The 17,161-nt window shown below is 38.5% G+C and overlaps 1 long non-coding RNA gene across 1 annotated transcript in view; it reads right to left on the bottom strand.

Annotated features, from left to right (window-relative positions):
• Positions 1-17,161, bottom strand: part of LOC122227775 — a 151,915-nt gene that overhangs the window by 96,691 nt on the left and 38,063 nt on the right. Inside the window, exon 4 of the long non-coding RNA XR_006206220.1 lies at positions 10,529-10,668. This is a non-coding gene — a long non-coding RNA (uncharacterized LOC122227775). The remainder of the gene's footprint in view (positions 1-10,528; positions 10,669-17,161) is intronic.

Genomic DNA, 17,161 nt, shown 5'->3' with positions numbered 1-17,161 from the left:
ATAAATATGAATTTCAGATAAAAAAACATTTTTTAGTATAAGTATACCCCAAATATCACATACTTAAAATAAAAACATTGTTATTTACCTAAAATTCAAATTTTACTGAGCATCCCGTATTTTTATTTGCTAAATCTGGCAACCCTAACCCTCAAAATGAAAACATATTCCAGCTATATTTCCAATATGCAAATAATTTTTTTTTTAAACTCCTCCTTGGAAATGGCCTTTACAAGATGAGGTACATTCCTTCCCCAGGCCTCTATGGAATTAAAACTTCAGCCTTGGAGACTGGATTAGATTTCTGAAAACTACCAAATGTTATTTATAAAGTCTGATGAATGAGAACAATCAATCAAGGTGACTCTATTAGGGGCCAAAACATGAGGTGTGGTTTTACGTTAATGAAACTAGTTGTCTTATGACACCCACTATCCTTACTCTCTACTGCCTACAGAGTAAATTCTCAGTTTTGTAAAACTGCAGTCAAGGTATCCAGCCAAATCTACCTCTCCAGCCTCTGTTTTCACCTTCTGGGGCCACACAAGCTACTTGTTGATGGAAACTTTCATACTACTTCCCATGTTATTGCCTCTGTCAAGAAAGCCCTTTCTGGCCCTACCTACCCGATTGACACACATGTCTTTAAAGACTTAATTGAAATGTTAATTTTCTAAAAGCTACCTTAAATCTTTTCTGAAATATGTGAAAGGAAAGATGAGTGGATGGATGGATAGATAGATGAACTAATAAAACTTCTTTATAAAATTTTCTTGTCTCTATTCTCAACTTCCAAGCAGTGGTTACAAACATGGGCTTTGGAGTTAGGCAGACCCCAAAACCAAATCCCAATTCTGTTATTGAGTAGATAAGTGACTTGGGGCAAGAAGTTTAACATCAATGAATTGTAATCTTCTTACTTGTAAAACGAGGATAATATAGTTATCCCAAAAAAGGGTTGTGGGGATAATTAAATAAAATAGAGTACAAAAAGTACTTAGCATAATGCCTAACTCAGAATAAACATTTGATTAATTGTAGCTATTATCTTATTAGTATCACTCTTTTCTTCGCATCTTTCAGTACTTCCTATCATAGAATTCAAACCACTTGACTGCATTTAACTATTTACAGAGTTATTAGACGAGGATCACTTCTTACTTTTTTTTTTTTTTTAAATCATCAACTCCTACATGGTGTAGAAGAACAAAACACTGAAAAAGGAGGAATCTAAAATTTACTGTATCTAACTATATAAATATGTACAAGGCACTGTGCAGGACATTTTCAATATACTACTTAACCTCGGTACAATACTTACAAAGTAGATAAAATTATATTTAAGAGATGAGGAAACTAAATCCTAAAAGCCCAGTGATTTACTCAGGATGCAGAGGTAGGTAAGAACATGAGTAGCATTTGCCTCCAGGCCTATCTTACAATAGGCCTGGGAACACCACCCCACACCACAAAGATCAGTCTCTGGACTTTCCGTTTCCAGCTCTTCCCAAGATCAGAATGAGTAAAGTGTGTGGAAAGTAGTGGAAAGTTTTTGCTTAGTGGTGAGTAAACTAGGGATTGTGATAAGGAGCAGGAGGAAGTACAAGGGGAGAGACTAGTCAGGCAATTATAGCATGACCTGGGGAAGGCTATCTTGTGCCAATTATCTCAATTTCCTTTTTCGTCCTTCAAAACTGATTTAATAAGTCTTTAACTCATTATTTTTCAGTTAATATCTAAGAACATCAATTATAAGTAAATCCTCCTTTAAAAGAAATCAAACATTATAGATAACAAAGTCCTCTTGCCCACCTATCTAACCCAGCTCCCCTCCCTACTTCCTCCAATGTAAGCAATACTGGATTAGGTATGTGCTCTTTCAGGCATTTAAAATGCATTTATATACAGAAATATGTAGCCATATAAAATACATGCTAGTTCATGCATGTTTAGTTAATGAATAAATTATTTTTACTGTATACACAAACAAAAAAACAAAACCCTGATTTACCCAACTTCTACTCTAGGTAGGCATTCTCTAACTTCCAAATGGGACTTCCTAGATTTCAGAATCCACCAAAGAGAATGACTTCCAAAAAGATATTTTACCAAGGGATACAAAAAGGAAGCACCTTTTCAAAAATTTATTTTGAAATCAAGATTGTGTACTTTCTCCAAAGCAGTTTTGAAATCATTATTTCAGAGATGTCTGATAAAGAGATGGAGCTAATTTATTATTTAGTATTGGTACGATCTACTGAAAACTGGATTCTAAGAGAGACATTGTAAAAGAAAGCCAAAATAAAGACTAATACCAGAATCAAGAACTGACCACATTTTTTTAAGTGAAATTCAAGCCAAACTTTTGCAAAATATTTAAAGTACCTTCGTGGATGGAGCCCCATGGAACATTGTTTGAAAACACTTGATTTACTATTCTCTAGGCCTTTCCTAAGACTTTATTTCTATGAGTAATAAGGTGTGTGCCTATCAAATGCAGACTCTGAAGAAGAAGGACTTGGTTCTTTGGATGCCTACTCCAAATATAAGAAATCATAGATCCATGAGACTCAGTCAGGTTGGAGCCAGTTCTGACCTTAAAGAGTCCCTGCCTGCAATGAAAACAACCCCATGTTGTTGTTTCCCCTTCCTGTACCAAAAAAAAAAAAAAAAAAAAAAGTATACATAGACATATCTTTAAGTGTCAATTTCCTCACTGAGACCATATCCCTGTTATAATGGAAGGGTTTTGCTGAGAGCTATTAATAGTAATTTCCTTCAATAGTGATATACTCTCTATTTCTGGTAAGAGCAAGGAAATCCAACCAGCTTCTTCCTAGCAACATTATACTACTTATATAAGAAAATGACTTACAGAAGCAGGATGGTCATTTATAAGGTAAGAGGGTGGGGTGAAGGGCCTGGGAAATGGGAATAAGCAGGGGTGATTTTACTTTATTCTCCTGAAACTATCACCTCATTTCTATACATGGGGAAAAAAATTAGAAATGTATCTCCATGGTCTCCCCCTCCTTCAGGAAAAAAACAAAAACAAAAACAAAAACAAAAAAACACCTAAAGCTCCCCTCTTCAAAGCAGGGAGGATTTTAGATTAAAAGAGACTTAAAAGACATAACCAAATACAATGACTGGACCTGTTTTCGGCTCTAAATGGAAAAACAACAAAAAGGAAATGATAAGACAATCAGAGAAATCTGAATATGGAGTTGATATTAAATAATACATAATCAGGAATTATTATGAATTTTGTTAGGTGTAACAAGGCATTGTAGTTGGCTCAAAATCTGTTTTGTTTTTTTTTTTTTAAGATGCATCCTGGAGTATTTAGGGGTGAAATGCCATACTGTCTACTTGTGAGGGTATGTTTGAAAATTTTCATGATAGTTTCAAAGAGAGGTAAAAATAAGAGTATGGCATAATATTGATGGTTGTTGAAACTAGGTGATGAGTTCATGAAGGTTTGCTGAACTCCTTATTTTTGTGTATGTTTAGAAACTTCCATAATAAAAAGTTTATTTTGAAACTTGTGAAATGTGACCCATTCCTTTACCTAACCACACACCCATGCTTTTTCCTTTTTCCCACCCAACCATTATATTGATTTATCACTCCAATGACTGGAAACAGAATTTAGTGGTTAAGTTGAAGACTCTAGAACTACACTGTCTAGGTCATTGCTTGGGTCCTAGCATTGCCCGCTTGACCTTATGAGAGTTAACTAACCTCCACATCTCCTCATCTGTAAAATGGAGATGATAAAATTTGCCTTTTGGACTGTTATGAAGATAAATGGGTTAATAAATGTATTTAGAATAGTGGCTGGTACAGGTGCCTGGGTGGCGCAGTCAGTTATGTGTCTGACTTCAGCTCAGGTCATGATCTCGTGCTCTTTGAGCTCAAGCCCCATGTCGGGCTCTGTGCTGACAGCTCAGAGCCTGGAGCCTACTTCAGATTCTGTGTCTGCCTCTCTCTCTCTCTCTCTCTGCCCCTCCCTCACTCACACTCTGTCTCTCTCTCTTAAAAATAAATAAACATTAAAAAATTTTTTAAAAATAGAATAGTGGCTGGGATATAATAAGCACTCAGTAAATCTTAGTGTCATTATCATTATTAGTTAAGTAACTTCTGAAAGTAGGAAGGTACTCTACAACATCATCTCGTCTAATTCTTTGTTTAATAAAAGAAAAACTTAGGGTCAAAATGTTTTTAAAAAAGAAAAAACTACTTGCCTAAGGACACAAAGCTGGATAAAGGCAAAGCAGATTAGAATTCAGCTTTCCTGGAATCCAGGTCAACGTCATTTATACTTTATTTACTTTAATACATATTCATTATCGAACTGAATCAGTATCTGTCATGCTCTCTGCTTAGTACTAAGTAAAAGATTAGATCTTTTCTTTTAAGTAATATACCATCTAGCTACAAAATAGTAATAATACTAGCTTTTGTACAGTGACTTTCACTTTTCAAAATGCTTCTAAGAAGTTCACGGGCAGGAGAACAAATCTCTAGTAACAGAAGTCAGAATAGTGGTTAGAGTCTGGATGAGAGGGATTCATTGGAAGAGGATATAAAAGGGACGTGCAAGAAGTTTCTGGGATGACAGAAATATACTATATCTCAATTAGAATGCTGGTTACACAGATATATACATTTTTAAAACTCACCAAATTGTATACTTAGGACATATGCACTTCACTGTATGTAAATAATTTTTACCTTAAATTTTATTTTTTCATAAATTTTTTTAATGTTCATTTATTTTTGAGACAGAGCATGAGCAGGGGAGGGAAGAGAGAGAGGGAGACACAGAATCCGAAACAGGTTCCAGGCTCTGAGCTGTCAGCACAGAGCCTGACACGGGGCTCAAACCCACAAACCATGGGATCACCTGAGCTGAAGTCAGATGCTTAACTGACTAAGCCAGCCAGGCACCCCTACCTTAAATTAAAAAAAAAAAAAAAAATCCCTGTACATACACGTATTTTCCTGGTTTCTCAGCACTGTTAACTACAGCAAATAGATATTTCTTGAAAGTTGAGAAAACTGGAAGTTTTAAAAGGGCATGATCAAGGATATACAGCAAAGCTAAACCTGGAAATAGGTCTCAATTCCTTGCCCAATATGTCTTCAAACTCCAGAGTGAACTCAGACAACATAAGGTATTAATATAAGTGGGAAAACAGAGGCGGGGATAGAAGGATTGCTAGTCTTGTTTGGAGAAAATATAGAGAAAACAAATATGGAGAAGACAGAGATCAACACAGGACAGATGCAGTAGTAGGGAAGGCTTTGGGTAAAATGGGGCTTATTTAAGTGTGTCGCTAATGCTCTGGTGGCATCTGCCCCTCTCTGTCAGAATGTCTCAGGCTATTGATGAGCAGGAATCATATTGCAGGCAGTGGACTCCAGGCATAAAAACTATCACCTCAACTTGTCCTGTAGGCCCTCTAATTCTCCTGTTTCATTCCCCTACTCCTTTCCGATGAGCTCCCAGGACGCTGCTCAATCCCCCTAGGGATAAACTCTGAGCCAGATGCCTTTACTTTTCCTAATGGCAAAAGTCTCAAGACCAAGAGTGGTAGAACAAAGCCCAAGGCATTCTGTGGGATACAGTGAGTGTTTAGTGGTTAAAATAAAAGTCCATTGTCCTTCATTCTTCCCTCCAGATTTTATCAATATGGAAAATAATGCCCTTCACGAAAGGGCAAAGTAAAGTACAATGTGGTCTTTAATCTGTCCTTCAGTGTTTATATGTGAGCCATTTGGCACCAAGTAAGCAAACAGGGGTTCACTTAAGTGGGGGAAAAGTTGTCACTGTCACACAATGCATCTGAGCTAAGTGGTGTGATGTCACTACTGTCTTAAGGTGGAACTTCCCACTAAGGAGTTCTAAACTGCTCCTGCTATTATTGGCTTCAATAGCCTGTGGTTTAACTGCACACAGCTGAAAGACTCAGTAGTTGACTGATGTATATGATCCTCAGGATCTACAATGCACTAGTCTTTAGAACTGGAAGGTTCCTTAAAGATCCTAGGATGTGGGTGGGAGGTGGGGTGGGGAAGGGGCAAAGGTGAGGAGAGGTCCAGTTACATGGCAGAGCTGCAGGGCTTGTGACCTGAATCTTTCTTGTGGATTTTAACTTGCAATTGATATTTGATTATTCCCTGGCCTTCTTAGTTTCTAATTTCTCCATCACTGATGGTCTTGCTTGCCTAATGACAACAAGAGTTCTGAGGGAGAGACTTTATCATAGTGCAAGGCTCTAGCGGGTAATAACTACATATCTTTCTCACAGGAGTTACCATTTCATGAGCACCTACCATGTGCCAGGCACTGGATTTTTTAAATGACCCTATGACATGAGCACTATAATCCTCACTCTACAAACAAGAACACCAAACTACCAAAGTTTGTAGTGGCAAAGCAATGACTTGATCTTATGTTTAACTAAGAATCCCATGTACTTTTCACTTATTCACAGTTATCATGGAATGTCCATGATAAGAAAATTTCTGTAGCTTCAATTACCTATGAAACTCTAACTTTAGTAATTCCTTTCTGTTATATTAAATTAAAACTTTTCAAGCTACCCTTTAGTATCATCTTAGCAAAATATGGAATTGTCCCAAGGACCAATGGCTGGATATTTTTTATTTGTCCTGCCAGATCCATTTTCCACTCAGCTTTGTGCCCTCGGAAGTGGTCTTTATGGACTATCATTTAGTTCCCTACCCTCTGGCTTTCAGTTAGGTTTACCTACTGGGAGGCACTAGATGGAGGTTGAGGGAGAAAAGAGAATGATAACCATGTTTTCCTTCTTCTTTTAATTCTGACATCAATGGACACTAGAGAGGTCCTTCAAACTGGCTGGGTTTATCTACAATATCCACCATTCCTACCCTGTGGCTCTCTTCTAGAACCACACCTATTCTCTTTGGGATGAAACTTCTCCCTTCACTTGCCAATTCAGGTTTAGGGGTACTAACCCCACTGTTGCGAGCCCCAGGATGCTTTATCATCCTTTGTTACTTTCCCTTAAGCCTATTTCACCTGTATAAACAGTTCCTAAATTAAATTTTCCTCAATTGTTCCATTTGAGGATCTCATGTATTTCCTGCAGGTTTTCAAACTGATACAACCTGAGCTCTAGAATTTACTTGATGCTTTAGATCACTGAACAAATACAAGATGCCTTTACATTTATACATTCATTCCACAACTATTTATTGGGCACCTATTGTGTACTAGACAATGGGTTTACAATGGTAACAAATGTGGCCACTGGTCTCCTACATAAAATACAGTACACAGGTTAAACAGATAATCACACAAACTAGTAGAACACTATAACTGTGCCATATGCCATGTGCCATGGCACAGTGAGGGCTAATGTGAGGAGTCAATCTAATAGGGAGATCAATAAAGGCTTGCATAAAAAAATAAAACTTGAGCCAGAGACAAATAGGTGTTATTGGGCATAGAAGGAAAGAATGATCATTGCAGGCAGAAGCTGATGGCTGACAAAGGCTGGTGTGGCTGAAACAGACAAAGCAGAAGATGCTTGAAGAAAGATAAAGCTGAACAGACTTTGTTGAAAGCCATATTGAAAAACTGCCTTTATCTTCTAGTTACAGTGTGAAAATTGGGTTGGAAGGTCAGAGTGGTTTGAGCACAGGGCAGGTAAACAAGGTGAGAAGGAATCTAAATGGTGATAGGAAAAATGGAGAAAACAGATTGATCTTATATATAGATTCAAAGAAAGATTTGCTCCCTGCTGGGAGATTTCACTGCCTGGTTCCTTACATACATTAATACAACTGTCTTAGGTCAATGACTTCTCAATAAATGGAAAAACTCTGCCTTCTCATTGTGGGATAGGGGTAAAGAAAGATTATTCTAGGTCTAAGAAAGAGGGTGAAACTCAGTAATGCAGTTATATACACAGGCTCAGGACATAAAAACTGTCCCCATAGTGACTTCCTGTCTTGACCTCTAACAATCCTTACTGCCTAGGAATTCCTTAAGAAGGAGAGACTGAGTTTTAGAGAGAGCTGCAAAACCCAGAGATCAGAGTTTTCCTCTTGGCTCTACCACTTACTGTGTTGACTATGCAATTAGTTAATTTCTCTGATCTTCACATTCTTCTTCTGTAAAATGAGAATGATAAATATTTCATAGGATTGTCATGAGGATTAAATTAGATAATGTATGTGTATACATATGCTGTTTGCTAATTCAAGTAACAGAAAACTTATTTAAAAGGACTTAAAGAAAAATTTAATATTGGGAAGTCTTATGACAGATTTCAAGGTTTATTGACTCAGTAGTGTAATTAATTTCTTTTTAACCTTCTCTTTGGTCACCCTTGATGTGTTGTTGACTCTCGAACTGGCTTCCCTTGTGATCATAAGTTAGAAGTATCACATTTAAAGAGGGAAACATCTAAACTGGAAATGAATATCGTTTTCACTATTTCCTACAAGAATGTGAGAAGCCTTTACCAAACAACAATAGACTTATATCTCATTAACTAGAACTGAAAGTAAAATACACAAGGGCAGGAATTTTTGTCTGTTTTGCTTACTGATGTCTCCTCAACATTCAAAATAGTGGTTAGGCCTCAATAACCATTTGTGGTCTGAATGGACCACATGCCTAACTTTATTCCAACCACTAGCAAGCAAAGTGGGATTACCATGTATTGGCACTTTTCTGTAAAAGGTAAAATAGTAACAATTTTAGGGTTTGTGGGCCACATACAACCTCAGTAGCATATTCTTCTTTTTTTCAACCCTATAAAAATATTTAAAATATTCTTAGCTCTTCCAAAAACAAGCCTAGGAATGGATGGCCCATGGGCCATAGTTTGCTGCGCCATGGCTTAGACTAACCATGTGGGGTGAAATGGAGGGACAAATACCATGACCAGTAGAATATGTACAGCACTCAGCAGCATCCTCCACGTATAAAAAACACTCAATAAATATCTACAACTGTTATTGATGATGTACTATTTTCCTTGTTCTTATTTTTCTAGGATATTAGACTCCAGAAACCTCTGTTCTATGATAAACCTGCCATAGGTTATTGACTGCCTCTGACTCTGGACTGAAGCAGCATCTGGGATAGGAACCTTGTGGGACAGTGCATAGAAAGACATACCATACAAAAATAAGTAAATATAGAGAAAACAATAAGCTCAGGGTCAAAAACCTAGATTCACAAAATTAGCAGAGGATGTGAGAAGTGTATTATAGTGGAGGAAATGAGCTCTATTCTCAACTATTAGGAAATTCAAAGTTAAAAATTTTAAATAAGTTCCTTTATGTCTCAGAATCTTGAATAGGCTAATAGGCAACAAATCTCACCAGGGTAAAAACCTATGTGATATTTTCAATACAACAGAATTCTGTTTCCAGAGACCATTGCTATGATATTTTAAAAAACATTGCCCTTAAGGTTTACAGCTGGTATGCCATCTTCATTGTTTTATATTATCTGATCTTCAAGAGCAGCCCACTGAAGTTGGGAAGAACATGACTATTGTCCCCACTCATCAATCATATTAAAAATATTTAGCAATGAATACAGCTTGGGACCAACCATAGCCCTGTAATGAAGTGGGTCCTTAATGCCTCCTGCTGAGCCCCACACTGATGTTTTTATTACTAAAAGAGGAGATAGGTGGGGATCTTAAAGGAGGGGCCAGTTAGAGTAGCTATTCACCAAACAATACAGAAGGATTTCAATATTTTAATATTCAGTATGGCTATACCAGTGTGCACCAGATAACTATAAGCCCTACCTACTTTTGCCAAACATGAAAGAAAGAAAGAAAGAAAGAAAGAAAGAAAGAAAGAAAGAAAGAAAGAAAGAGGGAGGGGAGGGGAGGAGAGGAAGTGGCTTTTCCAGGACTATAAACCAATAAATGGATTCAAACTTCATCTTCAAGAGTTCAAATCTACTGTTTTTCTCTTTGTTACCCATTCTCTTTACTTGTATGTTCTTTTTCACATCCTGTGGATCATCCTAGTCAATGACTCAGATCAGGGAAAAGAATATCATATTTGGAGACAGAAGACATGTTCAAGTCCTACCTCTGCTATTTATTAATTGTGAGACCTTGGGCAATTCACCTGATCCTACAAGACTGAGTTTCTTCAATGAGGAAATCACAGTAATTATGTCTGCATAGCAGGGTAGCGGAAGAAAAGCTCTGTAAAATATTAAGTGTTGTTTAGATGTCAGCCATTCACATTTTGCACAAATTGGCAGTTTTCATCTTAAAAACCTGGATGTTGGAATTGATATTCTTTTTCCAGATAGAAAACTCAGACTTCTGAGAGATTAAATTACTTGCCCAAGGTCACACAACTAGTGATGATAGAGCCAGGAATGACTTCAAAGCTCTTGACTTCTAATTCATGGCTCTTTGCTGGGGAGCTTCCAAATTCACATCACAGGCTGCCTACAAAGATGGAAATGTGAATGATCCTAACTTACAGTCACAGCACTGTTGGCAGGCCTTTGTCATCAGCTCCTTCCAAGTCTGCAGGAAGAAGGCCTGCTTCTGGCCCAGCATACATCTTCTGTAGTTCAGGGTATGCCTAGCCAACTGCTAAGTCACTCCAGCAGCTGTGGAACTAGAATAGCAAAACATGATGTTAATAACATTTCCGCTACAGATACACAAGCAGAAGAGAGCATGGTTGGGGACAGTGCCTACCCCAGAGGGTCTGCCTTTCAAGTCCTCATCTGCCAAAGGCCAAAGGGGTCGTGATTCACCTTATGACAACTGAGAAGGAAGAGTTATTCTCAGTTCAGGAAGATTCAGCCTAGGTTGCTTCAAGAAGACAACCCTCACTGAAAAGCAACAGAAAGTCAAATGATATAGATATTTCACAATTCCAGAATTCTAGGTAAACTGAGTAAAGCAATGCGGTTTTGTGAAATCTGGCTTTGGAGTCAGATAATTTTTGGATTCAGAAACCAAGCCTTCCACTTACTAGAGCTGGTAGTCATTTGCACTGCCTCCCAAATTTCTCACTCTATCTTCCAGGCATATGATAGGACTACACTTCCTAGCTTGCCTATGGTTAGGTGGAGTCATATGACGAACCCCGGCAAATGTTTTGTGAGAAGAAGGGATGTATGTCACTTCTAGGCCAAGCTTTTATGGCTGGTATGACACTCTGTAGAGATGCCTTTTCCTGTGGTATAGCAAGAGTTGTGATGGTTGCGGCTCTGCTACATCAATGACCCCACTACATTGAGCAGGGCCCTCCTGCTGACTCACTGTGAACATGTGACAGAAACAAAAAATAAACCTTTGTTTATTTTAAGTCACTGAGATGTGTAGGTTGTTTACCACTACAGCATAACCTAGCCTATCCAAATTGATGCATGAGCTATGATTTTTAGTATATTACTTAGTTTCTCTGAGCATGAGTTTCTGATGTTTAAAATAAGGATGCACATCTTTTCAGGATTATGAGGATTACCGATCGTTTATGTAAAGCACCTCACAGCTTTTAGCACAGATTTGGTCCCCAAGCAATGTTATCTATTACCATTATAAAACAGTGAGGGAGAAAAGCAGGTGGAAGCAGGATATCCTTAAGCAAACACACAGTTCATAGACTCCACTCAGCCAGACACCTGGACACAGAGCTTTGGCGGCCAGGTCAGCCAGCTAGAAGGAGGCCCCTGAATGCCTCCAGTCACTTGTTCATTCCTTCATTCTAGAAACATACAATGAATACCTACTATGTGACGGACACTATTTAGCCACTGGAAATATAAGAGAAACAAAGTCCCAGCTCTCATGGTCTTTACCTATAGCACCTAATGCATTTAAATAAATGGCTGTTTTTCAGATTTCCTAATTATACCTTCAGAGAAAACAAAGAGCCTGGAATTTGATCCTTTACATTTTAGCGATTTTTTTAATTCCTTGGAAATATTTTTGCATATATTTACTGCACTTTTACAAATAGGCAAGGACGTTATTATTGTATATTTTCCCCGGTGCAGAAATTGAGGGGAAAAATAATTATCTTGTTTTTATTAGCATCAGTAGCAGTGCCAGATCTAGAATCTGTACTCTCAGGTTCCTTGTTCAGGGTCATTTTTTTTTTTTTTTTTAATCTCAGGCTGACAAAAAAACTTGAATCACCATCCTGCCCAGGGGTACTCTGGATAACACCTATATTAAAGTACTGTAGGTGAAATATAAGAATGGAATTGTTCTGTGATTATAGTAATAATAAACCAATACAAATAGGATACTAAACAGAAGTGTCCTATACCAAATTCTGCCTAGTAATGGATCAGATCTCAGAAAGTTCTACTTCACAACTCCATGTGTGGAAAGAGACCTAAATATACATCTAATGTAGGCGATTTTACCACTGTGGTGCGATATGTAATAAGAAAAGGCCAAATGGTATCTCACCTCCTGGTGTCTTCATTATTGGAGTAAACGTCCTAGAAAGCTAGGCCACACCTAGTTCCTCACCAATAGCTCAGTATTTTACTCTAAGCCCACGCCTTGAAAATCCAGCATGTTGGGGCGCCTGGGTGGCTCAGTCGGTTGGGCGTCCGACTTTGGCTCACGTCATGATCTCGCGGTCCGTGAGTTCGAGCCCTGCATAGGGCTCTGTGCTGACAGCTCGGAGCCTGGAGCCTGTTTCAGATTCTGTGTCTCCCTCTCTCTCTGACCTTCCCCCATTCATGCTCTCTCTGTCTCAAAAATGAAAAAACGTTAAAAAAAAAAATTAAAAAAAAAAAATCCAGCATGTCAAAGATCAATTCAAATGTCGTCTCTTCTATGAAACCTTCCTTTATCGCCTTATCAAAAGTGATATTCTACCATCCTTTGTTTGTATATTAATCTGGCTCTTACTGTACCCTCATGTAATATTCAGATGGCAGTGAAACAGCCAGACTGAGCCGCTGTTTCACATGGGAAAATGATGGAAAATAAAATAAGAAATATAGATTGAGGCAAATTATGGAGGCCTCTGATACCAGACTAAAAAGTTAGACTTCCCTCTATAGGCAAAAGTAGCTTCTGGGAAACTTGGGAGTATTTACAAAATATAAATAAAATCATACGATCACTCATTTACTAAAAGAAAGGGAGAACGTGGAATAGAAATCGGGGTTTAGATAATGTGAAATTAGAGATAATCTAAACAGGTACTTTTGTTTTGGGGATATTTTTATGTTTGTACTTGACTAGTTAGATTTGTTTCAAATCTGATAAACAAGCTGCAACTGAACACCTGAAATCAAGACTTAGGAAACTGTCTCTGCAGTGCCATAATCTGTGAAACCTTGCAGGAACTCTCCCAGGTCACTACTTTCATGGAAAATAGCCCCTACTTTCCCAGCAGATCAGAGAACTCTGAGATATGAGTACTCTTTCCCAAAGTTAAGAAGTTGAATTAACCAAATATCGATTGGCTTTGGAGAGCGAGTTCGTATTTACACGGATGTCATCATAATCACCAAGGATCCCTGGGCTTCTTCGGTTGGCAAACCCATTCATGGCAACCAACTAACACCTTCCACCTTTTCCTAAGTAGTGCGTGAAATTCTGAGGTGTTCTCACTTCTATGTGTAAGACACACAGACTGCTCTGTGTTAGTTGAGCCATGAGTGTTCAGAAACTGGCCTTTCCGCATCTCCCAAGTGAAAAAAAAAAAAAAAAAAGACGCCTTTCCACTAGCACTGACTCCAACTCACCCACGGGGCATGGCTGAAACCCCTTCATGTCCCATCTCGCTGGAAGCCTGTCCTGACAGCAGCTGTTGCTCCAAACCAATTCGCTGTCACTAACCTGGCCAAATCTCTGCGGAGCCGCCACTTTCAGTCGAACGGCCGCCATTTTGTTTGCCCCGCGCTTTTTCCAAGAGCCACTCATGTCCCGCCCATCCCAGCCGACGCCTCTCTGTCTTCCAGTCCTCCAGCGCCCCTCTATGGTAGGTCCACTGTACTACATATAGTAGTACCATTTCCCCTGCTTCACTGCTCCCCATTTCTCCCCACTTCTCCCCACCTACTCCTGGCTACCCACTGTAAGGAGAGCACCAGCCTTAACCAAACTGCATTTTGCACGCTACCTGTAATAGTAATCTTCAAATTTTTTGGATTATTTACTTCCAAAGTTTGAAAGTTAAGTACCCATTCACACATTTTTAACTTCTGTCCTTTAAAATTTCTCATCATAAATTTAAATCATTGCAAAGGGTGATATTTCCAGTGTATTGTAAATAGTAACATATAAAAACAAAACTCTCTTTATACATCTGTCCAATGAAATCTAAATGCTACAATGATTTGATATCCATCCACTTGAAAGTAGGTAAATGAACACTGCTTTTAACATATATTTCACACTGTTACTTTTTAGTCACTAAAGAGAATGCCCTCATAGAATTTGTTCAAAGAAATATATCTCCGGGCACCTGGGTGGCTCAGTTGGTTATGCGTTTGACTTCCCCTCAGGTCATGACCTAGCGGTCCAGGGGTTCGAGCCCCACTTCAGGTTCTGTGCTCACAGCTCAGAGCCTGGAGACTGCTTCGGATTCTGTCTCTCTCTCTCTCTCTCTCTCTGCCCCTCCCCCACTCCTCCCTCTCTCTCTCTCTCTCTCTCTCTCTCTCTCTCAGAGTAAACATTTAAAAAAGAAAGAAAAAAAAAAAAGAAATACATCTCCATGCTTTGTTGATCACCCTATCATAGTTCTCTACGACAAAAGTATACATGTTATTCAAATATGTATTTATATTTTTAATTTCCTATTTCCATAATACTCTTATGTTTATAATTTCTTCTAGATTGAATTACACATTAAGATTATTAGTAGCACAAAACTGTTCCAAACAACATAAATATATTACAAAATTTGATAATTATTGAATAAAAAAGTAAAATTTTACTAGACATATATCTTGTAATAATATATAAACACAATATATACTACATATCATATAACATATATATTTGTTACAAAATATATATTACATATTTTACAAAATATCTCATGGGAAATGTAGGGCTCCGTTGCAATAGGAAGGCCATCAGAGCAATGAGTCTTTTACAAGATGCAGAGGCATTGGCAACTTCCTTGCTTTCTACAAAGACTCTTCAGTGCATATGGGAGAAATCCTTCAGCCAAGGATTTGAAAACCTCACAAATTGAGCCTACATTTCTCTTTCTAGATTTTTTTCATTGCACCTTCCTTTACCAAATGCTCTCCTTTTCTGCCAACACATATTTTTCCCATTTCTGTTTTTTGCTTTATTTGAGAACCTCTCCCCAGGCAACACAGTATTCCGACTCAGTAAGATTCAGAAATGGTGGGAGGTATGCCTCTCTTCTGTCAAGCGGTAGAAGGGTGATTATGAAAGGAAAATGGGGAAAGAGACCTAGAATGACATCTAATTCAGGCTGATCAATTATAGGAAAAAGTAAACGTAGAGCTTGAGGATCTAGAAACATATTCCCTAAATCTCTCTCAACCCACTCTACCCCTCTAGGAGTTTCTGTGCACACTAGGGGTACAAGTGATCCAGTTTGTTGATAGCTGGTCTAAATAGAGGGTAGATATTTGGATTTCAAATGGCTCAACTGACAGGCATTTCCTGAATAACAAAGTACAAATAAACAGGCAGAAAAGAGAAATAAGCACTTTTTGAGACCAGGCTTTGAGTCAAGCACTGGGCTAGGTACTTTCACATATGCTGATTTCAGCCCTTACATTAACTCCGATATGAACTTCTTCCATAACACTGATGTACCAATACTATCACATGCTTTTAATTTTTTAATTCAAATCAAATTTTGCTTAACCCACCTGAGATAACTAAAAATCAGCCGCCACTTAATTTCCTCTTTCCTGTCCACAGCTATGTCTGATTTCCAAACAAAGCTCTGGGTGGTGATGGCCTTGGCAGAGGGGAATGCCTAATATACAAAGAAACGTAATTCCTTTAGGAACCAGGGAGTACAAAACTCCTGAATACAGGACATGTGGAATGTGCCAGAGAACAGGAACATTACCTTTTGAACTTCCCATCTTTCTATAACATTAAAACCAAACAAGATGACATTGAACACCTGAGTAAAACTTCTAGTGGCATAGTTACTATTATCCACATTTTAGAAGTGAGGTGAGGAAACTGAAATTCAAGGAGTTGAAGCAATTTCCCTAAGGCAGACAGCCAAGAAGGGCTATTGATTCAGAATGGCTTTGCTCCAGTTTTAACTATTTCACTAGTGAGATATGGAAATGTTCACTTCTTCCCCCCTGATTCCTCTGCATCTGTCACACATGAGTTTGGAAGGTAAGGCAGGTCTTCTCAGTGGGTATGTGTGAGTATTCCTACAAGTGGAACACTGGAGCGTTGGTGGGATTTACTGCTCAAAGATAAGATATAAATGAAATGCTTGTGTGCCAAGGGCCCTCCGCTTTTCTTGCTTCCTCCATTGCCATCTGTGCTTTGGGAGAAAAGTCGCTTGATCCTACTGGGGTCATTCGATTGGAAAACTTAAAGTCAAGTGACATATTTTATTGGGCATTTCTCATGGGCAGTCCCTTCTGCCAGCCTACGGGGAATTGCTGGGAGAGTCTGGTGTGCCCAACAGAGGATGTGGAAGAGAGGCAGTCCAAAGTGGACATATAGATGACGCAGCCAAGAAGAAATTGAGGTATCCATTTCTTTAAACCCCAAATCCAGTCATTTCTGATTCTGTCAGCATTCATACATTACAAGCAACACAGTGAACTGGTGCTAGGCACCCAGACCCTTCATAGTCTAGCTCTGCAGTGTTCTTTGATCAGTCTCTTCCTCTTTGAACCCCTAAGGAAAGATCGCTTGCCTTTCTACCCTCCACCTGAGCTTAGGGTGGATTCCCTAAACAGGTTCAGTGTTGAGCCAATACCTGACTGTCTTCTAATCAGCCCCCTCGCCATGGTCAAAGGGAAATCTACAGCCACAGAATTCAATCATTTTTAAGATTTAAGACTTTCAATACATAGCCACTGAGAGATCTCATCAGTGACTTCCTATTATCTCGATTCAAATGTATTTTTAAACTACTTCTATCTGCTTGATGCAATAGGGTATAT

This window comes from Panthera leo, chromosome A1 (assembly GCF_018350215.1).
Source record: "Panthera leo isolate Ple1 chromosome A1, P.leo_Ple1_pat1.1, whole genome shotgun sequence".
Classification (NCBI taxonomy): domain Eukaryota; kingdom Metazoa; phylum Chordata; class Mammalia; order Carnivora; family Felidae; genus Panthera; species Panthera leo.
Note: the sequence above shows the minus strand (reverse complement) of the source record. Positions and strands in the feature narration are given on the sequence as shown.